This window comes from Poecilia latipinna, unplaced genomic scaffold (assembly GCF_001443285.1).
Source record: "Poecilia latipinna isolate Pla-1442-1.1 unplaced genomic scaffold, P_latipinna-1.0 Scaffold1024, whole genome shotgun sequence".
Taxonomy (NCBI): Eukaryota; Metazoa; Chordata; class Actinopteri; order Cyprinodontiformes; family Poeciliidae; genus Poecilia; species Poecilia latipinna.
The window spans coordinates 18436-45174 of NW_015113640.1; the positions used below are offsets into that span (position 1 = coordinate 18436).

Sequence of the window (26739 nt, forward strand, 5' to 3'; positions counted from 1 at the left end):
ACCCCACTGAGGGACAAGGGTGTAAAGAAAATGGATGGATGGATGGATGACACAAATGATAAATTATTGCGTAATTATCATAGCAGCTGTATTATTAACAGAGTTGGAACTGAAAACTGGAGTCAATCTGCATCAACTCTGGTCTGGAGGAAAATAATCTGATAACATGACAGAACGTCATTCTCGTGAGAAGTTCTGTTTTCTCTAAATAGTTTTTTTTTAATTCAAATATTTAACCGGTTTTTCATATACTCTGTTTCCCCAAAAATATCCAACATAGTTCATGGAAACTATGATGAAGATAACACTAATGGATAATAATACATTGAAGAAGCTGCTGTTTCTTGGCCAATCTGTGGATTTTAACCATTTAATTGTTGCTCTTCTTGCCTTTTAAGATATTTTTTTGATCGGTTCACCAGTAACAAAACAGACCCAGTTTAATTTTCCACAGCTGCTCTGTCGTTTTGAATCAATCCAGGATGGGGAGTCCATCCTGCTCAGCTTGTCTGTCCATCACAGCCTTACATCACCTAAACCTACTAAGACGAGGTTTGTCGAGGTCAGAGGTCATGTGAGACCAACATTAATTGTAATACCAACTTCTATTTAAACTGACTTTGCTCACCCTCCACTGGTTATTTGGACATAATGCAGGTTTTTGCATGATATTTTTACACATTACCAGTAATAACATTGGTCCTAAAACATTTTCTACAGATACTGAACAAAAATAGACCAAGTAAAGTAGCTAAGTTACCATGTCACGATATAAAAGATGATCATAGTTTTGGATTTTAACTTTTGGTAAAGGTTGTGCTGGATTTCATATTTATCTCCAAATAACTAATCAGCCAATCACATGACAGAAACTCCTTTTAGAAAGACCCACTGAAAATGAAAAGGGCTCGTTATTGCAGGTAGATCAGCTTGAGATGATTGAAAACCACACCAGGGTTGTGTAATTTCGTTAGTTCTACGACATTTATCGATATTTTTTTCATCAGAAAGTATCGATTTTTCATCTGCGAGTATCGATACATTAAATCCTACTTTGAGTTTTATGTAAATCCACATTAATTAAATGACAGCTATCACACATGGCATTTTTACCCAGTGTACATTAAAAATGACATGTAGTGAAATAACCAGTTACAATTAATCAAATAATTCAACGAAATAGATAAATTATCTAATATAAGTGAATAAGACATAAAAGGTTCCTTTTCTGCATAACCAAATACACAAAGCCACACAAATAACATTTAAACTGAGCAAATGTATAACAAAAAGAACATTCATTACACCAGTATTACATAATCAGTTGATTTTTGTGGCGTTACATTCTGGAGGATTTTGAAATGGGTCATTTTCCAAACACTAAAAAACACATTAATTTATTACCAAAAACTGCCTGGGGAGTTTTTTTTTAAGTGCTTGGGCTGATTTTCGAAGGAGTAGAAACCTAAATGGACATACAAAATGTGAATTTTGCATTATACGTTCCCTTTAATGCTTATTGAACACTGAACTATTCGTCCTGAAAATTGCATTTTGGATCGGCTACGTTAGTTTCATCCTTCTTGTAGCAGTTCTTTGTACTTCTACAACTTCTAAAAGGTAATTTAATTACATATTTTGCTGTATTATGCACTTTGTAGAGAATTTAACAGTCAGTGTTGGCGTACCTGTCAGTGTAATACATGGACTAACAATAGAAATTACAACAACCCACAGGATGTGTGTAGGCGGTGAGGAGGTAGAATTATTTGTCTGAGTTAATGTTCTTCTGTCTCGGCAGAGAGACGAGGCTCTGTGAGGACGCCGAGCTCCAACTCTGGCACACTCAGCTCATCATGGATACTTTTAACTCAACTCCATTTGGATGTGGCAGCTGGAGCCATTGAAAAATCTAGTTAGTGGCAGTTACATTAAAGATCTGGCTGTGAAACAACTGCATTGGAATGGATCAATAAAACTGAAAAACGTGGCTACGAGCACTCATTGATTTTTGAAGTCTGTATAAACAGCATTTCTGATGGATTTCCAACTAGGGGCAGGCTTCATCTACCTAAATTTCTGTGTCGTCATGTAGATTTATTTTCAAGAAAATGTCAGGAATTACATCTAAATTCCCAACCAAAGCACTTCTAACAACACTAGCCATGTTTTCATGGACCATATTAGTGCACAATTTGACATTTTGGAAATGAATTTGTTCAACGGAAACAGGCCAATTTTGAGAAAAATTCTTGTTTTCCAATAAATATCGTTTGCGCTACGAAGAAGTGTTTTTTTCCACATCAGCAGAATATTAACAAAGTTTAGCGCTATTATTGATTTTAGCTGTCAAGTTGCCAACATAACACCCTAAATTGTCAATGAACATGTGCTATATAAAAGAAAAAGGGACACAATCCTTAGCTACTAATTGTCAACATTATGACAACCAGACAACAAAATCCAAGGGTATCATGTTTCAGGAAAAGGTTTTAATTAAAAACTAAATAGCAAGGGAGAGGAAAGTAGATCAGTTATGCTAGCTTGACTATGACAACCTTAATATGTAGCTGTGCTGTGGAATTTGTTGTGTTTTGCTCCGCACTAACTCTGATAGATCATCAGCAGAGCAGGTGTTTAAACTAGCTGATCTAATACCGCTGCGTTCAGACAAACTCTTACTAATAATCACTAAATCACACAACAATAATCAAGCCTGAAAGCAAATAACAGAGTGAGTGATCTGTTGTTTGTGAGGGAAATGTCTTTTGGTGTTAAATCCTGATACAGAGCTGTTGTCAGCTGGTTGCTATAGCAACGGGTCTGTGTATAGCGTAACCGATGCAGAGAGCCTGAAAAAAGTTGAATACGAGTGATTTTCAGTGTTATTTTCCCTTTACTGTTGCACACTCTACTAAATTAATAACACCTACATCTCCATGTTTAATTTTGTTAACATGATTGTTGTACAGGCAAGTTAAAAGTGTTTTTGCCCTCCAGAGTTGTGTGAATGCACTAAATCTCCTGCTGCAAACAATAACCTACGTCTCTGTAAAGAATTCATCCTTCAAATACTTTTATTCTGATCTTATCTTATGGACCCAAATGCAATATTGGGAAGGTTCCAGAGTACGCAAAACTTTCTTTTTTATAGAGGTTATGTGAGCACATAGCAAGCCATCACAACCAAATCTCCTCCTCTCAGCTAAAGAATCAAAATCCTGACGAATCCTGCTCTGCCACAAAGGCTGCAGCAGAAAGGTCACTCATGTGTTTGTCACTCAGAAAACCTCGACAGCTTAACAATAGTGCAGGAAGCGCCAGCCGATGATGTACTGTTTGGATGTCTCCCTTTTTTGCTATGAAATGTCAGCTGTGAGCAGCGAACTGCAGTTGGGCAGATGGAGCATCAGATGGGAGAGACGTGTGTGTGTGGAGCCGGCAGGGTGCAAACTTATAATCAGCTGCCACCAAAATACTGGCAGAGAAATTTATCAGCTGATGACAAACTGCTCTGCAAATCAGATCTGCAACTGATCAGATTACGAAGAGAGCATCTCTCAGTTTGCAAATGTGCAATCAGGGAAGTCCTGAAAAGAGCAATTACTGTCTGTAGTGGGCATTGAAACCGGTTCAACAAAGTCATTACATAGTGAAACCAGACAACTCATTCATGTTGCATCACAGTCAACATTTCACATCAATGAGCAGCGAAGGACAGGTGTTACTTTAGATAAATGTCTGCTTGGAGCAAGGTCTTCCTTTAAACGATCAAAGAACTGTCCCATCTATCTTTGCCGGCTGAAAACCGAAACTTAAAGACTGATGCAAAACGTTTATGCTTCACTACAATGTGCAACAATATTAGCCATGAAACCCAGCCTGTGTTTGTGCTTAGTACAGTTTTCACAAGGTCAACAGAGAGAAGAAACTAACAAGCAGACTGGGGCCATTTAGCTTTAAGACTACAAGACGAAGCACTCGACCGATAATGAGAGCAGTGCATATTGTAGCTGGCATAACAAAAGCAGGGGAGGCTGCGAGTGGACGCATTCTCCTTAACCTGCTAATTTACAGCAGGACTGAAAGCAGGACGCAGAGATCAATCCTCATAGATGTAAGCAATTTAGATTAACAAGTCAAACTCGTGTCCTTGCCCAGTGCTTGAACAGAAGCCAGCTGAACGTCGGTGGTTGGTTCTTGAAGATGCTTTCACCTGATGCTGGAGGATTCTTACAGAGAATGCTAAACATGGAAATGTGCTGTTTAAGCAGTTTATCTTGGCAAAACATTCAACTTAGATTCTATGTAGTAACTATAAGGTTCGATGTAATTACATAGATTTGATTGTCCTGGGTCATTTACATTTTAACCAAAGTGATCTCAAATGGGTTTTGTAGAAATCTCACAGCAGTCGACTGCCGTCTCTTCACGGTTCTTTAATCAAACATTTTTCTGCAGCACAAAACTTCAAAACATTCATGAAAAATTTGCCAACTCATCCATTTTGTTTTGTAGAGAATACCTGATCTATTTAAAAGAAAATGCACCTGAAGTACCTACTTACTGGCTGACATTTGCAGAGCAGCCAATCCAGGAGCGCCAATCATTTTCCTTACCACTGATTGGCTGAATGTTCATATCTGTGTTCGTGTTGTTTCCACTGCTAGTGGGTACTGAGGTACCTTTGGTGTTTGAATTATTAAAACGGGCAGGTAAATGTGTTTTTAGATGGGCTCTCAAGTATTTCAGCAGTTTGCAGGCGGTTACTGGGAGTCCACTATTTAATTTAACTTTTCCAGTTAAATTAAATAGCATAAACTGCTATAGTTCAGGATAAGTCTGCTCTTCTCACCAGTGGAAGCAGTTTGGAAATAATTGGGCTTGATTTCATCTCAGAGTTCAACAGGAAGTTGGATTTGGGGAAAACCATGGACCAGGTATTTTTAAATCATATTTAATTTGCAATTAACTTTATAGAAGGAAATAATACCAGGATTTTCCTGAATTTTAGCAAATAGTTGGGAAAATTCAATGGAAACACAACTGGGCTGAAGAATACATTTCACTATTATAACCTTGAAAAGCAATGGTAAAGACCCACTGCCTATAATAAACACTGAATGTCTTTCCAGAGAGTTGCTTCTTGGTAGTACGTCACTTAAACCATGAAAAGAACAAACAGTTATTTAAATAGAAAAACAAGCAATAACAAACTACATTAATAAGGGATTAAAACTGTGATGCATAATGAAAATCTCAGTGACTCCCTTTGAAAAGCAAAGGTGTTGCTTTTTGAAAATCACGTTACTCATAATACTCAGCGTTGACTGAAGCTTTTCCAGTTTCTCCTGTTTGCATCAGATTCATTTTTAGATGCTCTAAAATAACCTCAGGTTTGATTTACATGTTTCCCGCTTCTTATCTGGTAATTGAGAGAATGTGGTTTTATAAATTCCTCCACATCCTCAGTATATATGGCAGTGTGACTGGTTGCTCAATCTGCTGACAATGTGTGTTTTCTGTGCTGCTCACCCTTGCGTCACAATCGCCTCCATGCATATTTATAGACATCTGTGGGCTTTTCCATATGTTGAATATTTGCCAAAAAACAAATAAACAAAAAAACGTATGCAGTCTCAGAAACAGGCTTTCTACACTCTTTTATATTATACTTTATTTTTACATTTTCAAACAGCCCTTTGCTGTAATATTACAGTGAGGCTAAAATGAAATGTGAATCATATTTAATCCAGTTTCTACTTCTTAACCTGCTGCTAAGAATATCTGCCCTTTTACAGGTAAATGGCAGTGTTTTAATTAGTTTTGAGTCTATGGCAACGCTTTACTATGACAGTGGCTCATGAAACCCAGAGTGTAATATAAATCTATAAAAGGTATTTGAGAATATTAGGACTTGTTGTCGTCAAAAGAATATATAAAAGAGCAAAAAAACGGGGCCAGGCTGTGCAGGAAGTGAGATTTTAGCATAATTCTGGGTTGCGCTTTGTATTGCCTTGTTGCTGAAAATGTGCTATATAAATAAAATTACCTTTACCTTTTGCAACATTTTGTTTTACTCAGTTGTTCAGTTCTTGTGCAGTGTCATAAATTATTTGTTGCACTTAACAGACCTGATGCAACAGAATAAAGCTAAAAAATAAAACCACTAAAGTTCAACATCCTTATCATGATTTTGACACAGAATCCCAATAAGTTTTTTGTTTGTTTTGTTTTCTGTGGCTGTCTTCAGTCATTTATTGTGCACTTTGCTTCCTTCCATTACTTCAGATAATAAGCATGCTGACCACCAAGAGCTGGGTAAAATATTAACCATCCCTTTAATGTTCTTCTTTTAATTTGCTGCAGAAAAACATTTCCCTCGTGTATCCTTCATGTGTTATTGTTCCATTTTTTTTGCTGTTGCAAGTTACTGTTATTTAATTCATCATTAGACCTTAATTTGCAGAGGTTATGTTGAATTATTCAAAAGTGCTTCCTTAGGGTTTTTTTTTCCTTCCCAGTAATTTGCTTATCAGGGATTTGTGGTTTCTTTCCTAATAATTAAGAACAGAGCGGAATAATCTATCAGCATTCCTGCAGCACTGAGGTCATTTGTTTCTACCTCTGAGAAGGGATGTAGGAAAGTTCTGGAATAAACTTAAACATTCCCAGTGCAATTCTGCGTTACGTTCTGTAAACAAAATAAATTATCCTGAACAGGACGTGGAACTTGTTTGCAGTGGGTTTCTGTATTTGTTTATTTCCAATGAGGCAGTTCTCATGTCCAAAGGGTGTAATTTGTTTGTTTTAAGCAATTTGAGGTATTTTTAAGTTTTGGTTGACTGGATGAGAATTTTTGCTGCAGGAAAGAAAATTCGTCCAGAGCAGGCTAAGTGAAAACAAGGTTTTACATTTTACATCAAAATAACTTGGAGGCAAAGGGAGCGAAAAGCAGCTGGAAAACCATTGATTTTCCTTCTCTTGTTTTTGTCATAATGAAAATAGAATTTAAATAAAAGTAAAATTATTGTTTGTAACTTTATCCTGGTTCTGATTATATTTCAAATGTGCTAAAATGTGAAAACAACACTATTACAGACTGAAAATATTGCATAAGACAACAGAGCAGCAGCAGCTATTCTGCATACCATTATTAATATTACTGTAGGTGTATGGAGGAATAATATAGTAAATAAAAATATTTACTCTGCAAAAACAAAGATACATATTCAGTCTAAATGCTGTAAGAACAAATGTAGCATATGTTCCATGTTTTTAGTTTGTAACAATACTTATTTTTAGTTCTTAAATATGTTAGATTGTTAGATGAAAATATTTAAACATTTTTTATGATATGTATATAGACATTTGAGTTTTTGTCACCATTTCCTATTTACATTTCTGTGGTAAGACAAGAAAAAAAAAACCTCACGGTTACATCAAATTATTACAAGTAAAAAAAGAAAATGTCAGTATATTCCACATTGTTTTACACTGAATGGCATTGTAATGTTTAAGAAAGCCATTCATATATTTTCATATTTATTTTTAATCCTGGTGATCCAAAGTCACCAGCAATAGTAATAGGAAATTTTCCTAACATGACAATTGTATAACTATTTAAAGATGCACTTTAAATACAAATGTTATCTGAAGAGATAAGTACTTGAAATATCATCTTAAAACTATAACATAATGATATAAATTAAACATTTTCTAAAATTATTTTATATAAAAGTTAAATATTTAATTTTGACCATGGCTCTAAAAACCCCATATAGTTTCCAGTGAGACCTGCAGGACTAAAGTGTAACTATAAAACAAACAAAAAAGTTCAAATAAAATATGTTATTTCTAAATTCTGTATCGGTTTTTATGCAGATGGCAATTAATAAGATTAGAAAAAAACTGTATGGCACTTTAAATCATAACACAAGTTAATTTCCAATGTTACAAGCATTGATTTAGTGATTAAAGTTAAATGTATTCATTAAAATAGAGCATAAATGGCTGTTTTATTCTCCAGGTGTGGGAAGAAAACCAGAAATGTCTCCACATAAACTTGTCGTGCCGATTCAGGTCACTGAGAACATTTCGTTAGCGATATAGGTCTTTCACTCTGTTGTATCACATTTAGCTGCCGGCGCCATGTCAAGTACAACTGCTGAACTCAGCAGCATTTACGATTACAGCATGATGGAGAAGGAGGAGAAAAGTCATCACAGTAATCTCACAGCAGACCAAACACCATTTCAAGGTAAACTGCCCTTAATCACCAGGTTGAAAATAAGGAGATACATCTTGCTTTTAAAGGACAAATGGCACTATCTGCAGGCTGAAATGTCCTGCGACGTAATGGCTGCTGGAATTCCTATGGCTTTCAATGGTTTTTTTCTTGCTCTTTTTATGAAATGTCAAAGTTGCTGAGCATCAATTGAGCTAATTGAAGTCCTGTTGACTCCGACATCTGAGATGTGGATCTATGCCTCTCTCCAGACTTGTCATAAACCTCTGGCTGCCTCCTTCGATGCTCTCCTTGTCCCTCCTGTCTGCCTAAGCTTATAGGTTTGCTGTAGACTTGGCCATGCACTTTCCAGCTTCAGATGATGGATTGAACAGTGACCTGGAAGGTTTTCTGAGCTAACCCTGATTTGACCACTTCTACAACCTTTTTCCTTGTCAAAAGCCAGTTGACAGCTTTGCCTGGGACAAGTTCATATTATATGCCCCCCAATCACAGCATGCTATATCTAGTAGAAAATTATTATTTGCCATTTAAAATATATGACTATTCTTCCCCCTTATTCTTCTCTTCCTTTCTTCCCTCTCCTTTGTGCTCAATTCTGTGGTTTTAAAGGTGACCCATTATGCTTCCTTAAACAGGTTCGGATAGGTCTACATGCTATACAAAGCATGTCCATTACAGAATCACTCTTAGATAATGAGATTTTATTCTACTCAGTTCTGCCTCTTTTAAGCTCTTTTCAGAAAGAGATATTTTAGGGCCTCTGTCCCTTGAAATGTAAATAAGCTGCTGGTCACGCCCCCAACTCAACATTTACACTCTTCCTGCCGCAAGACGCGCAATTATACAAGCATACATCTTTGGAAAGCAGAAAAAGAGTCTTCTGAAAACCAACAAGAATGCAGCAAATGGTTTCTGAATGATAAAGTAACAACAAAACACTTGTCTTTAACATCAGAAATTATACAACGCATACAGAGGTAAAGCCAAACGTGATGGAGTTCCGCTGGGGTTGCTAGGTGACGGGTAGAGTTCCGCTGGGGTTGCTAGGTGACGGGTAGAGTTCCGCTGGGGTTGCTAGGTGACGGGTAGAGTTCCGCTGGGGTTGCTAGGTAACTGACTGGGCTTCACTGGGGTCACTGGGTGAGGGGCAGTGCCTGCTGATTGTGACGTTACATTTATGTGCCATTTTGTGTTGGTTTAACACAGGAACAACTTTGGTTTGAACGTGACGAAATAGAAAACTTTCGACTGACTTTTGATGCTTTACAGTTTTTATTTACATTTTTATAGATAAAGAAGGTTTTTATCTTAAATGCAAATATAAACAGCTCTGGAAAAAAAAACTGAGAGCTGACTGAACTGAAGCCGACTGAAAACCTCCTGGTTATTCCACCAAATATTGATTTCTGAGTTAAAACATTAGTAATTTCAGAGACATGTTGTCCGTAGTTCATGGAATAAAAGAACAGAGTTCATTTTACTCAAACATAAACCTATAAAGAGTTAAATCTGAGAAACTGGTCATTTTAAGCGGTCTCTTAATTTTTCCAAGAGCTGTATAAAATAGAATATTCTTCCATATAATGTTCTTTCATAAAATATCAATTTTTAAGTGCTTATACGCTGGTTAATAGATAATCTAGCCCTAAACAATATATTAACTAACCAGTAATGAAGAACAACAAAGATAAAAAAAAGAACAAAGATGAAACGGTTCTGATAGGCAGATCAGAAAACTAAAAGAACTCATTAAATACCATTTCTTCGTGGAAAAGTTGTATCTTGTGATGGGTTTCAGAGCGAGAATTGGCTTAACAGCTCATCAGCAAGCTGAGAAAATAGAACAAACTTTTCAAAGACACAGCTCTTCGTTGAATCTAAAAATGTTCTTTTATAATTGATATGGTTTCTGGATCAGGGTGGGTTTCACGTGGGTGACCGTCTGACTCACAGCAGAGAGCGAAGACGCTGTCACACAGCGTCGCCTCGAATCTGGGTCTCCAGACGATGACTCACAAGGTGCAGAGGGGACGCAGCGGTGCAACATCGCTTTGAGTCGCCAAGTCACAACAAAGCCCTATAGGAACCGCGTTGATCCTGTTCTATACGCCACCGCTGCTGACACAATGAGATCAGCGTGCAGGAGCTGTAGGACATGGCTTGGAATCTGCCAAACTTTGTTATTGGAGCTGATTTGGTTTGCATACGCAGTGAAAGCAATACAAACACAGTAATGGAAAACAATAGGAGGAAAACTACAAAATTCTCTGAAATTTACACTGCAAAGCACCCCTGGCAGAGTATGGCACGTCTCTGGTGCAGCCTCATCCTTCATAAAGCTCCCCGCAATATGATTAACAACTGAATAAGCTTGTATCTGTTGGCGAGTTTTAAAATATAAATGAATTTTATGGCAGAAGCAATAAAAACTGTCTATTTTGTTTGGTTTGATTTAATATGCTTGGGACTCTGCTGGTTTAGCGGAAGACTATTATTCATATGGCTTTATTTGCTCCTGGCGTTATGCAAGTTTGTTTGTGCATATATGCCCATTCTGATGAAGCAATGCTGTTTGTGCAAATGGATGCACAAAGGTCAGAACAGAAAGGATTGTATCAACAGTTCTACTAAATGATTTATGTTGGTGATGTTTGTAAACCGCAGCAGCTTCTCATTCTGGATCTTAGCCACTCATAAATTGGGATGCAAACTCAAATTTAACATTAACAATAGACCAAATATTTTGAGAAATAGCCACTCTCAATATAACTGGCTTTATTAGCCTTCAATGCAAAAACACAAAATCGTTCCAAGTAATTTGGTTGTTTCTACTACAAATACCTTAGTAGACCTGAAATAAGATAAAACTACCTTACAAATAACTTTTCAGAAAGATATAAAAGCTTTTGAGTCAATCATTCCTTAATATTGCGTAAAATAGTGCCATTGGCAGATTATTTTCACTTACAACAAAACATTTTTCCAGTGTTATAATCTGCCAATGGAACTAGCACTTTTTCCATCAATATTAAAGAAATACTGACTTAAAACGAGCTCTTATGTTTGGCTGAAAAGGAACCTAAAATTTAGTTGTATCTTATTTTAAGTGTAGAAAGATATTTGCACTAGAAATTAAACCATAGATACTTGGTAAAATTGTGTTTTTACAGTGTTTGTATTATTTTGCCATCTGACCATCTGACCTTTGAAGGAAACTTTACAGAAACACTGCACTCAGCATGAAAAGTCAATATGTTCAAAGAAGCACGCACAAAACTGCACAGAAAGCCTCTCCATTGAATCTGTCTGAAGTGCTGTCAGAGTTGTAATGATGAGATGAGAAGCTTCAGCAATTGCCCAGGGCAATTACAGTGGGAGAAATCTGAGAACAAGCGAGTCCTGAAAGGAAATGTACCAAAGACGCTTTGATTCACAGCACGCACATTATCCACCAACTGTTTGTTGCTTACAACAATTCAAGCTAGAGGTACACCAATCAAAATTTGGAGGGAAATTTACAGCCAGCCATCAGTCATTCTCCACTTACGAGTTGGATCTGTTCTGGCATGCCACTTAAGACTCCAGGAATGTTTTATTGTTGCAGCAGTGTGTTATAGATCTGAAACAGGGTCTCCCACCAGTGGCATGTGCCAGAAAAACCTCCGAAGTTTCCACTCTTACCTGCAGATTAAGCCACCCAAACTAAGCCAGAAAAATTTCAGCATTAAAATGAGTTAGAATAATATTAAAACTATAGAGAGTCTTTAAATTGTAGAATCAGAATCGGCTTGTTTGGCCTAACTTTGTGCAAGAAATTAATTTTGGGTTTTCATGCTCAAAGCAGCTGCTTTTCCATTGCAAATGTGTCAGTATTTCACTAAAGTAAAAAAACAAAGAACAAAAATATGCAGTTGGACTGTTTTCACTATATTAGAAACTCAATCAAAATCACACGTGAATAAGTTTGTTCTCCTGATAAGTCACTAAAAAACATCATCTTCCCACCACTTCCTGTCGCCTTCTTCTTTGTCGTTTGCGGCAGTGGTAACCTCTGGTTGTCGATCATGTGATGCAAAGAAAGTGTTTCCATTGCAGTTTTGAAAAATAAACCAATTTTAACACTGTAGGCAAACAAACACTTCATCCTAGCGCCAAAACTTTATCGAAATCGAGAGGAGTTTGTTTTTTTTTTTTTTTCCAAAATTGGTTTGTTCCCATTAAGTGGATTTATTTACGTAATTCCAGTATTTTCAATTATGTAATCAACTGGAACACGGCTAGTGTAACGACAAACATATAAACTTTAGAGGTGATGTTGATAGTTCATATATGTGTAGCTTTATTTTGCAGCGGAGTAGTTGACTGATCTGGCTGCAAGGAGATGCTAATTTCAGTTAATTTAATTCAAAATGTAATTTATTAATACATTTAAATTCATTACAGTGCTACCCTAAACATTTGGACCAGAAAAGTTCATGCTCAAACTCCTAGTTTCATTAAAAATTATATTAAAAAGCCAACTGTTACATTTTCTAAGCATAATCTGATTTTATGGAAGCAAAATATTTCCATTTGCATCATTTGTATTAAGCATAACTTAATTTTATGGTAAGACAAAATGACTTCCAGCCAGGGCAATCTGCAGAATCTGCTGAGAAATCTCTTGGTCCAACCATCTCTGTCATCTTCTCAGAACTGCCTTTAATGTGGGTAAGCCCCACCCATCTGATCCTGCTCGCAAATGCTCTCAGTGTCGTATGAAAGCATTCGTGACTGTAAACATAAATCTGCTCCATCTCAGCTGTATCCCTTTTTGGTGCACTTAAACCGAGATCTGATTACCATACATTTTGAAACCAAAATCGTCTTCTCTGCAAGCTTCATCAAAATAATCCGCAGTGTGCGTATGCGATCTGTAATCCACACTAATGGATCTTTAAGGGAGCACAAGGTGGGTAATGTCTTAACGAGATCAGTCCTGAGATCACAGAGTCTTTAGAGGAGGGTTCTGCAAGGTGAACCACAGACTCAGTCATGCCAACTTCTGTTAAGAACTTCAGTCATTCTAAATATTTGACTAATATTTTATGTCCATATGAAGAAAAAATATGAGGACAGTGAATAAAGTAACTCTTTTACTGCTTTTCACAACTATATGCAGCTCTGGAAAAAATGAAGAGCCCACTGCACTGAACCCCGTTTAAAACCTGATGGTTGTTCCACCAAATACTGATTTCTGAACTCCTCCTGATTAAAACATTAGTATTGTTGTTTCTAAATGAATATGAACTGGTTCTCTTTGCATTATTTGAGGTCTGACAGCCACACACAAAAGGAGAGAAACTCACAGCCCAACATTTAACACTGGTAATGAACTCTTGAGATCAGGTCATAAACCTCTCCGCCTTAGTTAATCCAGCCTTAAGCCTAATAAACTGCTGAGAGTTGAGGAGAACTGGATCATTCACAATCGATAGACAAAGTGTCCCTCATTTGTATTTTCTAGTAAAAGCAAAAAGTTGTCATACAATCAGAATGTCAAACTATGTTTCGTTAGGGTTAGGTTAGTTAATTCTTTGCCAATTTGATAAAGAATCTTTTACTCTTTAGTAACAGATTAATAATCACTGTAACTGTAGTCCAAGTAGAGCTGTAACAATTCCTCGAATGATTCGACTACTTCAATTATTAAAATTCCTCGAGGCAAATTATCTGACTCGAAACTTTGCTAAATTATGTTTTGTTATTTAGCGCACCGTGTTCCAGTCAGATGATTATTTGTGTTGCGCAGCGCTCTCACTTCCGCCTCTGCATGACGAATGCAGTGTTAGCAGAATAACCTCAGATTTTTTGGTCCAGGGTAATGTGTGGTATTTCATTAATATGATAATGTCTGGGGTTTTTATCGTTTTTCGGGGGATCAATACAGTATTAATACAAGCGATCAGAGAGACTGAACACTGCGTGCTGCTCTGCCGTAGTAGCTGATGCTTAACGTAAGAGAAGCTTTACAGACGAACCGGAAAATAAATTTCCTATCAGCCTAGTCACAACAAATGCGTGGCAGAGCATCGCGCCAGCGCATAGGTGGTAAATGTGTTTCTGTGTTTGACAAAGGAACCAAATCCAGTCGTTCACATGGACATAAAGGCTATAAATAGCTGGGAAAAGTGAGAGTTAATCTATTAAACTGAAGATGAACACATGAACTAAAAACTGACATTTCTTTTTACAAATGTCTTCGTGAGCTCTTCAATATGAAACTGAATACAATTTCAGATTTTTGTATAATTTTTTGTCCAGGTTAATTTAAAAATTTAGCTATTTTTATTGCATCTCAATTCTCTAAACTACAGAAAAGTAATTGTTAGGGATCCTGAAATATGAAAAATCGGGCCGACGTTGATATCCGATATTAACACTGCTGTTATGGCAGTATTTACTTTTATTCAATTACAATAATTGATAGAGTATTTGATTACTAGAATAATTGTTTACAACAGCCCAGTCTAAGAGCAATCCTACGTCATTTGATTGAATCTTGCAGATTGGCTGCAAAGTCCCTCTGACATTTGAACACATTTCTTGATTCTCAACTCTGAAAGTCACATTTTAAAGCAGACATTAAATCCACAGGGGGCTGAAAAGGTGAAGGGTTCAATCATCCATCAAGAAGGTGACCACTCCAACCTCACCTAATCAAGTGATCACTTGTCAATGCCAATTAGTGTGATGACACAGGAGGGACATGGTCCTTTCATCATTACATCAAAGTTTCACTTTATTTTGCCCAACATTGATTACACCCACTCTCCAAAATGAGACAAAGCAGCTCAATCAACTGATGAACTCCTCTTGGTACATAAAAGCCTCTGAAGACAAGGATGCATATTAATGCAATCATTCATTTGGTTTGCATTCATTTACAGATCCACCTGTAAACACAGTAAATTCATGTGTTCAAGATTTTAAAAAGATGATAACAAGAACTCTGGCGTGTTCAATTTCTGAAGCACCAGGCCTTAGAAATCCTCTAAATAGTCCATCACATCAGAATATTCCCAGGTTTGGACCAAATCAATGAGTCTTTCTGACCATGCTGCTTTGAACTGAGTGAGTGTGACGCAAGAGTTACTGCACTTCTTTTGTAAAAGAACTAAAAAGCTCTCAGTGGTCATATTTTTGTTTCCTTTAGTTCATCTCTTTTCAACTTCTGCCAGTATTTGATGGGTTTCCGGCACCCACAGCTCTCGAAACAACAGATAAATAAGATGTATACGACTGCCCTGAATTCACCTGCAGTTCCGACTGACCTTCCAGAGCGCTGTAGTATAAAAGTTGCACATGAACGCATCAAGAAATGTACCGCACCTAATGGCCTGGTGTCACATTGGCAGAGAAAAAGAAAAATATGTGAGGCAAGTTATTCAATGCTGACTTTTTCCTCTGACAAATGTAGCCAGTGTTCAGAAGTCACTGTTTGAGTCAAGCAAACACTTTGGGCGTTTTTGTCCTTGCAAAATTTTGCCAAAAGTTGGAAAATAATATACAAGTAGTATAAGAGGACACAGAAAACAAGAAGAAATCCCTGCAGTAATGTAAACAGTGAAGCATGATCTCCAGTGTTGTAGAAATAATGGAAAAGCAAAATGTACTGACAGCAGGAACAGGGGAGATTCTTCTAAAGATGTACCAGAAAAAGACAGGCGAAGGATGTTCAACTTAGCACTAAAAAACACTGATAGATTGATAAGTTTGCTTCTGGTACCTTCTGCTACTTTGGTTGGTCTATTTAGAGATTATTACAAAACACTTGCATAACGAGTGGCATCTATTGCTAAAAGCATTACCCATCTGTTCAAAGGAGCAGCTGGTACCACTGATTTAATTGACTTCTTAAGAAAGTTAAATTACTCTCACCGATAAAGTTAGTGCCTTGAAGAAAACATATTTTGCTACATTCACATCTTCACCAAACACCGGATCTTTCCAAATTCAGGTTTTGACCATTTCTCCTCACACAAACCCAAAATGTGACCAACTTATAAATTATCCAACGTTGGAATCGTCTTTCATTTATTTTTCAGAGAGTTTATAAAATGACAGATTGCATTGTGCAAAGGAATCAGTGGCAATTACAATACTGCACATAGACGTTATAATGACAACAGTTGTTCAATATATTGTGCAGTTCAGAGTACAACGATTATTATCTGGACTCTGGAGTCAATTAGCTAGGCTGCACTCTGCTGCTTCGCCAATATGGCCGCTTAAAGGGTCAGTATTATATAAAATAAAGCATGATGCCTTGATTCATTCATGAATGTCTGAGAAATAAGTTAATCTCCATGGAAACCATTCTGCTGTGCAAAACACCTGGGTGGAGTTAGCTCCGCCTTCGAGGTGCAGCTCCTCCTCTGAGCTGCAGTTTTCCAACCTCCTTCAGACGAACCAGCAGCAATTAGCAAACATGTGATGGAAGTATGCATCTGCTGAGCTCATTACAGGAGCTGCTTCTCAGTGAAACGCTGGTAAAAATGTTGTTAAAGGGTTCATAGAAGAGCCATGTTGGGATGACTTCCTGAAGGCGGAGCTTCAGAAAGAGCAGGAGTTCTTAAAGCAAGAGGCCCAATTTAAAGACGTTAAATTTATTTGCAGTCATATTTGATATATGCAGCATTTTATAACTACTAAAGGTAACATAATTACTTGACTGTGCTATAAAATTACACTATGTGCCTAAAAAATACACAAAACTTTAACATGCCAACTTTACTTTTTAAACAGCATCATCTCAATGACAGCAAAGGGCCGGTCCAAAGGTCCAAAAGAGAATTTAGCCCAGTGGTGAATGGACCACAAGCTGAAGATGTTACAATTAGAGTCAAAATTGGAAAATGGGACAGAACCCTGACATGTGTGGTTGGTGCAGACAGACTCCACCATTTCCTCAGAATGTTTCAGAAACTGCTGACCTGCTGGGTGGAGCCAACTCCACTGCTTGATCATGCTGAGCACACCACCACGCAAAATCAAAATTTTCCTACAATAAATTCACAACAACAGAGTTTGTAAGACAATAATCACACACTGTGTGTACTAAGCTTTAAATAAACTCTGTCAAATTATTCAGCGGCACCAAAACCTGCAAAAACACCTCATCACATTTCATTTTTCTCTCCAAAAAACACAAAAACAATTAATGTTTTGCATGAGGAACATTCCTGCAGCTGTTGTGAATAGATTGATATAAAAAACTCAAGTGTGGGTTTAAAATATACATTTACAGTTTTCTTACAATCAGAGCAAATCTAATCAATCTGAACACGGGCGCTCTAAAGATTACAATCTAACAGCTGTGGAGGTTTTTCTCATTTAACCAGTCAGGCATTGAATTTTTACTGTCAAGTTTCTAAACTCAACAGCTTGTTGTAAATTAATAGGCTTTGGTGCGAGAAAGATTTGATGCAATTACAGTTCATTTCTATGATGGGAAATGTGAGCTTACATAACTGAGCTGTTTAAAGTTATGCAATTATGCATCTTTCTCTCCTGATATTTAGCCACAGGTCTTTCCAAATAATAAAAAAAAACATTTTCTACTAGTTTAGTATAAAAATAATTAGAAAATTTATTGAATCTAACAGCTTAATATTGATGAATGTGGACTTCCAACTGGAGATGTTGAGATGAAACTATTTCATAAGCAAAGTTGTTTAATCAATAGATAATTACAGTCCACAGTATGCGGATCAATATCCTTATCGAAAGTTGCCAGAAAAGGGGAGGGCAAATGTAGAATGAGGTCAAATGGGAATGCTTTATCAGTTTTTTGAAATAAAAGAGCAGAGCTGCTTCACATTAAAATCAAAAATCTGCACTTTCACAGAATAAAACTTAATAAATTTAATTTTAGAGTGCATTTTAAAGCAAGAACATACAATGTTACTATAAACCTATGGCTGAAATATAGTTATAGAGCTTCAACTGTGTCATCAGGAAAGACAGACAAGGGGGTACAGATGAGCCAATGGACAAACAGAAGGATGGAGGAACAGACAAGTTAAAGCAAAAACCAGAAAAATGGAGAAACAGACAAGTTAAAACCAGAAAAATGGAGGAACAGACAAGTTAAAACCAGAAAAATGGAGGAACTGACAAGTTAAAACCAGAAAAATGGAGGAACTGACAAGTTAAAACCAGAAAAATGGACTCCTAAACCACTGGACAGGCCAACAGACAGACAGCTGAATGGAAAAACAGATGGGCATGCAGACAAATGGCTGGACAGATGAATGGACGTGGGGAAACACAGATGGACAAACCCAGGTGAGTGGATGGACAACACAACGACTGAAAAACCAAATGATGGACAAATGTCCAACACAGAATGTTGTACAATTGGAAAAATAAATGGATGGACAAACAGAAGAGTGTAAATATTAATGACTGGTCCAATAAATGAAGACAGACATGGACAAATGGACAATAGATGGACAATGATTAGGCCTGTCATCACGACGACACATTTTGCTGGATGATAAATTGTCCCAGAAGTTATTGCGATAAACAATAATAATGTTGGTTTGAGACCATTTTAACATAATATAATGTTAATAATGGAAACACATTCTCAAAAATCGACAAACTTTAAATTCTAATGAACATTTAATACTGGAACTGGAAGACATTTTAAACATCAAAGTAAACAAAACAACAGAAATAACAAATACAATGAATTATAAAGTCTCTATAAAAATTGGCCTAAAAAACATGGCTAGATAGACCAAAGCACCAGACTGATGGCTTTCGTCATCCAGTTTTTGGTAGAAAGAGAGAAAAAAGAAAAAGAAAAACAATAAATCATGTGGAAACTATTGAGTTTGTTTTAATTTATCATGTGATTTATTGATAAATTGCTTATTCCGACAGGCATACATACGACTGCACACAAAAACTTTCATGTTTCCATTCCATAAAGAATGATACATTTGTTCTTAATGTATTACCATACAATCTATTCACAGTCTTGCAGATCTTCTACATTTGGTAAGCCAACCACCACTGAACAGTAAACAAGCCTGACTGGGCCAAGAAATGTCTTAAAAACATTGTTCAAAGTTGAATGTACTAATGAGGAGAGTTGCTCTTGATGGGCCAGAAGGGTAGAGCCTGTGGTTGGATCAATAAAAGATACATGACTTCAAATCAGATGCCGGAAAGTGGAGATAATATATCTATATGGGTTTATCAAAAATAAGACAGTTGGACTTACAGGGAGAACGATGGAAGGGGAAGAAAAAACAAAACCAAAAAAATCTAGAGGCAGTTTTTAGAAGACGGTTTCTCTGAGCAGAGGGTCAAGAAAAAGTCGGCATCTTCTAGGAAGAACGTGATTTTCATGCAGGACAGTACTCCACTGTTTGGCAGCCAGTAAAGGCCTTAAAGAAGAAAGAATACTGTCTTTATCCTCTTCCTCACCTGGACCATTAGTAAAAACTTATGGGTTCTTAATAATGGGAGATTTAATGCGAAGGAGAACAGTAAACTTTTCTGAACAGAGGATGGGAGGCTGCAGCTGCTGCACAAGATCGTCAGCAGACCAAGATGGCAGAAGTCACCATGGCTGAAGGGTGTTAATAAGTCAGTCATGTAATAATCCTGGGCAGTAATTGTTCTCCTTTATTAGTCGGCATGGATAAACCCTCACTTTCACCGTCTTTTATGTTCAGTTTTGATTTTTAATATTTTGAACTAAGAAAACTACTTGTGTAAGCCTGTGAAGTTTTCAAACCATGAATGATCTTTAGTTTTCTAAACATTCACAGTATCTACATTTCCATTATAACTGTGTGCAAATCTTTGTCGATATTCTGCTAATATAAAAAAAAATCACAATTTTGTAATCACGGTTCTTCCATTAAATAAGACATTAAATTAAAATTACATATGAATAAGCTTGTTTATGCTTTAAAAACCTGTCAAAAACTTAACATCCAGTTCTGAGCTGCTAAGTAGACTTAAAACAGAAAGTCTATGTGGCTGGGAGGTTGATATAACAATAACAACACGTCTTTAATGTATTTTGGTGATAAAGTACTCCACAATTTGTAAGCTAATAGTATTTTCTAAGTTTATTCTAGATTAGTAAAGTATAAAGCAGCTAAATGTTGGTTCTCCAGGTTTGATTCTTGTTCTGGGTTGTACTCCACAATTTATAAACTAACAGGAGTTTCTCCAGGTCTTGCTCTGATATTGGAGCTGTAAGCCTGGAGTCGGTTATTTTACATAAGAGCTTTGGATTCAACACGTTCAAATGACACAAACTCTTTGTGAACACTGTGATGCTGTGGGCGCCCTGTTGGAGCCAGCAGCACTTTGTCTGAAAAAACAAAACAAAAACAAACCATCATCCTCCTACTACTTCCTGTTGTCTTCTTTGTCGTTTCTGTCAGTGGTAACTGCTGATCACGTAACTCGTATGATGCAAAAGAAGTGTTTCCATTGCAGTTTTGTGAAATATATCTATTTTGATATGGCTAAAAAACCATCTCATCTTGGTGCATTTTCTTTTTTTCTTTTACCAAAACACATGAGTTTTTCCAAAATTGGAGTGTAATTTAAATGTGCGCAATTCTATTGTCAAAGAAAACGCAGCAAATGAGATTTACTGCAGCATCTCTTATCATCTACATTCATCTGCACAGTACATGTTTCATTGCAGCTTGTGAAGAAACAGCCACTGTTCATGCATGCATTACAGCCTATGGTGCAGAAAATCCCAGAATCAGGCCTCAGCATCTTCACAGATCCCCATAATTTAACCCTGTGTGCAAACCAGAGCAGTGAATGAGATACTTCAAGGTCACTGTCCAAGGCTGACAGGGGGATGGGGCTTTAAAGCGAGATGAGAAACCATAACTCAGAACGATTGGCTTGGGTGTGAGCTGCATCCACAACTGGTCTGCATACTGGTTTCCAGACAGACCTGAGATTCCAGAAGTTTCCTGTTCACAAGTAGGACAGTAAACTTTGATTTCTAATGCAGCTCACACTCCTGTAAAGTAAACAGCTTGTTATTTCTGGATCGTACAAACACTCTTGGCACTGTGCAGTTTAATTAGAAGCATGAAAAACTTGGCATCCTGATTTTGTCAATACCATTACTGACAATTTGACCTAAATAGATGATGGCTGTCTCAAACTCTGCCAAAATAAAATAATGCAATTAGACTTAAAGATTTATGAACTACAGAGAACAGCTACTTAAGAGTGGCAAAAAGCAAACTTTTATTGGTAATTAAAATACTGGGGATTGTTATTACACTCAGAAAGCAGCAGTGGTTTGTTGTTCTGGGATCTCAACATTATTTTCCTCTCTGTCCAACATGATGAAAACAAACATATATTTCTGTTACAAAATAATAACTTTGCTCAAGGACTTTACCCTTGAGAGACAAAAACCAATATCAAATCAAAGACCAAACCTTTGGACAGACACCAACCCTAAGAAATCATTAAATTTAATAAGACACATAGGTCTTTCTTCACTCCATTTATCGTTTACTTTGTGACTTGTGTATTTTACGATAAATATGTTCAAATCTCCCATTATTTTCTCCACCAATATAATCATTGTGACGATAATGACTACAACAACTATAATGACTAGGTCATTATAGCTCAACCAGGCTTTAAACATCTTTTCATTATGGCAAAGTGAACAAAGTGAATAAACAGATTTAATTCACAATGTCAGAAAAGGAAACTTGTAAAACCTCTCCATATCAAACATGTATTCAGAGGAAATAAACATGGCTGACGAGGAAGAAGCAAAGCAGAAGGTTGTGGACTTCCAAGGTTCGTCTGAACAAAAGCTTGACCCTAATAGTTAATGTTTAAACTTGCATGTGAAAATGGCTCCAAACAGAAGAGCAATTATACAACTATATATCTTTGAAAAGCAGAAGTGGAGCCTGCTATACAACCAACAAGAATGCAGCAAGTGGTTTCTGGATAGTAAGTCAACAACAAAACACTTGTCTTTTCCAGCAGCCATTGTACAGCGCATACAGCAGTAAAACCAGCTGACCAAATATGGTGGAGCTCTGCTTATGTTGCTAGGTGACTGGCTGGGCTTCACTGAGGTTGCTTGGTAACGGGCTGGGCTTCACTGGGGTTGCTAGGTGAGGAGCAATGCCTGCTGATTTGTGACGTTACTTTCCAGAGTTTTTTTCCCCAAATACCAAAAAAAAATCAACTACTTACTGCCAAAAATCAGCTGAGTGGGGGTTTTTGTGCTCAGGTTGTTTTTGAAGCAGTAGAGACCCAAATAGAAGTGCAAAAAAAAACTTTCGAAAATTAAAATTTTGCTTAATAGTTCCAGTTTATGACTGCTGGATGAGGAAATGTATAGCACCAGTCAACAGATGAGCTGCTGTAGCTCAAAAGCTGAAGACATTAGTGTTGGTCTTCAGTACGACCATACATGTCGTTTTGTTGGTCAAAACAAATAATCCAACTTGTATGAACCCAATCAACAACTTTCAAAGTAGTAGCAGCCAAGACAGAAGCCACACAGCTCCTCTTTAATCTGAGGTTTGACAATCAGCCTCCTCTCTGAAACGCTGGGAAAAGTCTTCAGATGAAGGCTGAGGAGTAAAAAAGAAGAGCGGACTACCTCAAAGGTTCCCTGCCACTCAACAGGCCTTGTCACGGTTCTCCATGTGACACTGAAGTAACCCGTCAACCATGACATTCTCAGTGTCTACAGCCTTCAGCATGTCACAGCAAATTGTATCCAGTCCTGCCGCTGCGACCTCCAGACCTCTGTGACCTTTGCCAAAGAACGGATTAGTGGTTCAGACGGAAACCTCAACAGAGCATGTGGTGGAGCCTGAGATCATCCTCAACCTTCTGCCCCCAACAGTAAACAAACCCAGTCAAATAATGTCTTAATATGGTAAAAAGATTTAGTCAAAACAATGACAATGAAAGAAACTTAAAATGTAAAGTGCATTTTGTAACGATATTTTGCTGTACTAAATGTGACGATAAGAACTATTTATTTATTATGTTTTTTTCAGGTAACATATGACTGGAAAGCACAAGATTCATAGCACTACAAACAAATACTGCTTTAGAAAAACAAGCATCTTCAGAACGCCACTTACTTAGAAAATGTGATTTATGTCACTGAACTGCACCCAGAGACTTACTGATATTTAATGATGCACTTGTGAAAAAATCAGTGGGGAAATTAGTAAAAAGAAAGACATTTTAATCTTTTTATATTAACTGAAATGTATTGAAACAATAAATCAAAATTGGTACCACAATAAGAAAATTTTCCCAATAAACGATATAATGAATTGTTTCTCTACTATGAATCGTGGAGAAAATTGTAAAATCAAACTTTGTATCGTGATCAGAAATTTTTCACAATAAACGATATGATTAATCATTTTCTCCACTATGAATTATGAAGAAAACAGTCAAAATAACATTTCAGTTTGTTTTTTTTAACATTGACTGAAATTAATGGAAACCATAAATCAAAATTTGTTTAAGAAACTTTTCACAATAAATGATAAGCAATATGATAAAAAAATTTATTTGTATTACAATAATATTTTTTTTATGATAAATGACCACCACTACTGTAAACTTAAAACTTTTAGACTAAAAACAAATTTTTTGGATCGTTCTAAAAGAAACATTCGCCAAGCAAACTTCAGTTTTAACTTTAACATTCTGTAAAGTTGTTAGTCCGGAGCTTTTATTAGACTTTGACTTTTACTTACAAGGCCAATCACTGCAATTAATATCAAGAATTCATCAATGAAAAACTATTTACTCTTCACTTTTATAATCTTGACTAGTTACTCTCAATTTATGGTGCCGCTCTGCTGTCATCGCCTGCAGGAGCAACCCTAGGTCCTCTTGCTGCTGCCATGGCAACCATCTTGAAAAAAAAAGGAGCCTGACCTGATGTTAATGTGAAGTGACAGGCAGGAATGTGCTTGCATGTGTGTGTGGGTGGGTTTTTATTATATTTTTTTTAAATTGGAGTATGTAAACATTTTTCTTGTGCGTTTGCGCTGCTGTGTGCGAGCGTGTCCACGCTTCTGTGTGAAGCTCATTAACATCTCTGTGTGCCGACGCCACGCTTTTTAACCGAGATTTGGACAAAAGATGAGAGAGAGGTGGTGGCGGCGGCTTTGACGACGGACGTGTCAATTTGTTGTTTCAATCTCTGCCCGTGCGCAAAAAAATTAAAAAGCTCATTGTATCTTTATGTTGTTCAAAACTAAAACATAGATCATTAATTACTTCAGCTTTTGAGGATTTGTGTCTATGTAGGCATTTTTCTTGGAAATAAACTGATTTGTCCAGCATGGTTTCCTCCAGCAGCATTCGGGCAGATGCAAACTCTGATCTCTGCAGATGTTTTGATTCTAGAAAAGCCCCACCCACACAAAGTGATCCCTCCCCCACTTTGCTGTTGTGAAGCAATAAATTAATCCAGGGCAGAACTGTACATTTATTTTCCATCTGTCTAAAGAAGAAATAAAAAGAACAAAGTGGTTTAGTGAAATTAAAAAAGTTTGAGGATATAGAAAGCTATTTTTTTTATAAACATAACTCTCTCAAGTTGAATATGGCTTTTTCTTCCATCTATATTTGGTTTGGTGATATTTTACAGGTAAAACTACATATCTATTATAATTAGTTGAACAGGCATAAGAAATTTAAAACTAAATTAAAATGTGCTGCTTTTGTTTTTCTTTATTATATTCTTTTTTCCAATATTCTGCTGGAATGCTTTCAAGCATTAAAAAAAACAGCTATGCTGCTTTCAAAACTAATAAAAGCAAACAAATAAAATTTCATCCTAAGTAGTTAAAAAATATAATTTAAGGATTTGGTGAACATTTTCTGATATTTTTTTTTACATAATTTTAAACTGAATGTTGTGATTTACCCCACAATCTCCTTTCTAATTTTAACCTGAATACATGACTATGACATCATTTGCATGATGGCATAGTCATCTAAACGACTGACATCATCACAGTCATTGAAAGGGGTTTTGATAGAACCCTTTCAAAACAGAAATGCAAACATACCAAATCTATGAGCAATATATTTAAAGGACACTTAGCATGTTTCTTTTTATCCAAAACTCTTTGGGGAGGTTAATAAACAGCTGTTATCTTACCTGCAGGACTTTTGGAGACGGTTTGGATACTTGGGATAAACAGCTGATAAGACGTCATCTAAAAAAGCGGTTAATGTAAAAAAGAAATTGTTAATTACAGTGAAGACCGTATAAAAATCAAACGGACAGAAAAAGGTATAAATGTCAGCAGAATCTGCTGTAATCTAGTTTACCTAGCTCACTGCGCTTTCCAGTTACCTAGGAAGCTGGGTTTGACGTCACATCCGAGGTAACGGTTCTAGTTAAGAGGTAGGAATTTCAACATGGCGACGTCTGTAAACGTTGTTTATTTTCCACAATTAAACACCACTCTTAATTTTTTCAGCTCAAAGATTCAGGCGCTACATGTAACATTGATTTTATACGTACAGTGTGTCTCCACCACATCTTACCACTGTTGATGCCAGGAGCGGCTGTATTGAAACGCAAAGTATTCGGAGTTGCTCCCAGTTTCCCAGTGGGAAATCCGACTTCGAAGGGTGTTCTAGTTTGCTTTTCTGACTGGGGTGTCGTAATTTCCCAGCTCCGAGTACAACTGGAACGTAGCATTAGAAACAGGTGTAAACAATCAAGCAGAGCACGTTATAACATGCAGGAACAGTGGTGAGGTTCTCAAGTTCTACTTTAGCTCTTCTATAAACTATTTGAAATTATGTTTTCATTAAGTGTGCACAACCTTATAGTAATATATAGTTGAAGCACCTTTTGATTTTATCAAAGCACTCCGTCATTCTGGGAATCTATCAGCATGGTGCATCTTGTTGGAAGGTGGAGGTAATGCACCTATAAGTTGTTTGCCAACCGCCATAAAACAAGAAGAAGAAGAAGAAGAAGAAGATGGTGCATCTTGACCTGATGATATGTACCCAATCTTCTTTCCAAAAACTCTCCTAAAATCTAGCAGACTGCCAGGCAATCATGATCATGATGCTGCCACCAGCATATGATGATCTGTGTTATATTTGTGCCAAATAACTGTGGACAAAAAGTTAAACTTTGGATACATAACACCAAAGCACAGCAAGTTTAGTCTGCTTTAACTGAACAGTTAATTTGCTTATAATAGCCTAGTTTGTTTGGAGAGGTGTGAATGTGCAAATGAACTCTGATGCGGACCAAAAAGAGCGAACTCTGGTCCGCCTAAAAACCTAGGTCTCAGTTCTGCTAAAGTTAAGTCAAAAGCAGGAAGTGAACTAGAACGCAGGGTATTCTGGGTAAATACTAACCAAAATAAACATGAAAGTGTGACGCTAGATGGAGAAATGGC

At 36.8% G+C, this 26739-nt stretch overlaps 1 long non-coding RNA gene across 1 annotated transcript; it reads right to left on the reverse strand.

Annotated features, from left to right (window-relative positions):
* Nucleotides 1-467: 467 nt before the first annotated feature.
* On the reverse strand, nt 468-26002 carry LOC106958875 (uncharacterized). Its single transcript, XR_001427238.1, has 4 exons — nt 25865-26002; nt 25646-25745; nt 25473-25530; nt 468-542 (listed from the first exon to the last, which is right to left on the reverse strand). It is a non-coding gene; the product is annotated as an uncharacterized LOC106958875 (long non-coding RNA).
* Between the last annotated feature and the right edge of the window lie 737 nt (nt 26003-26739).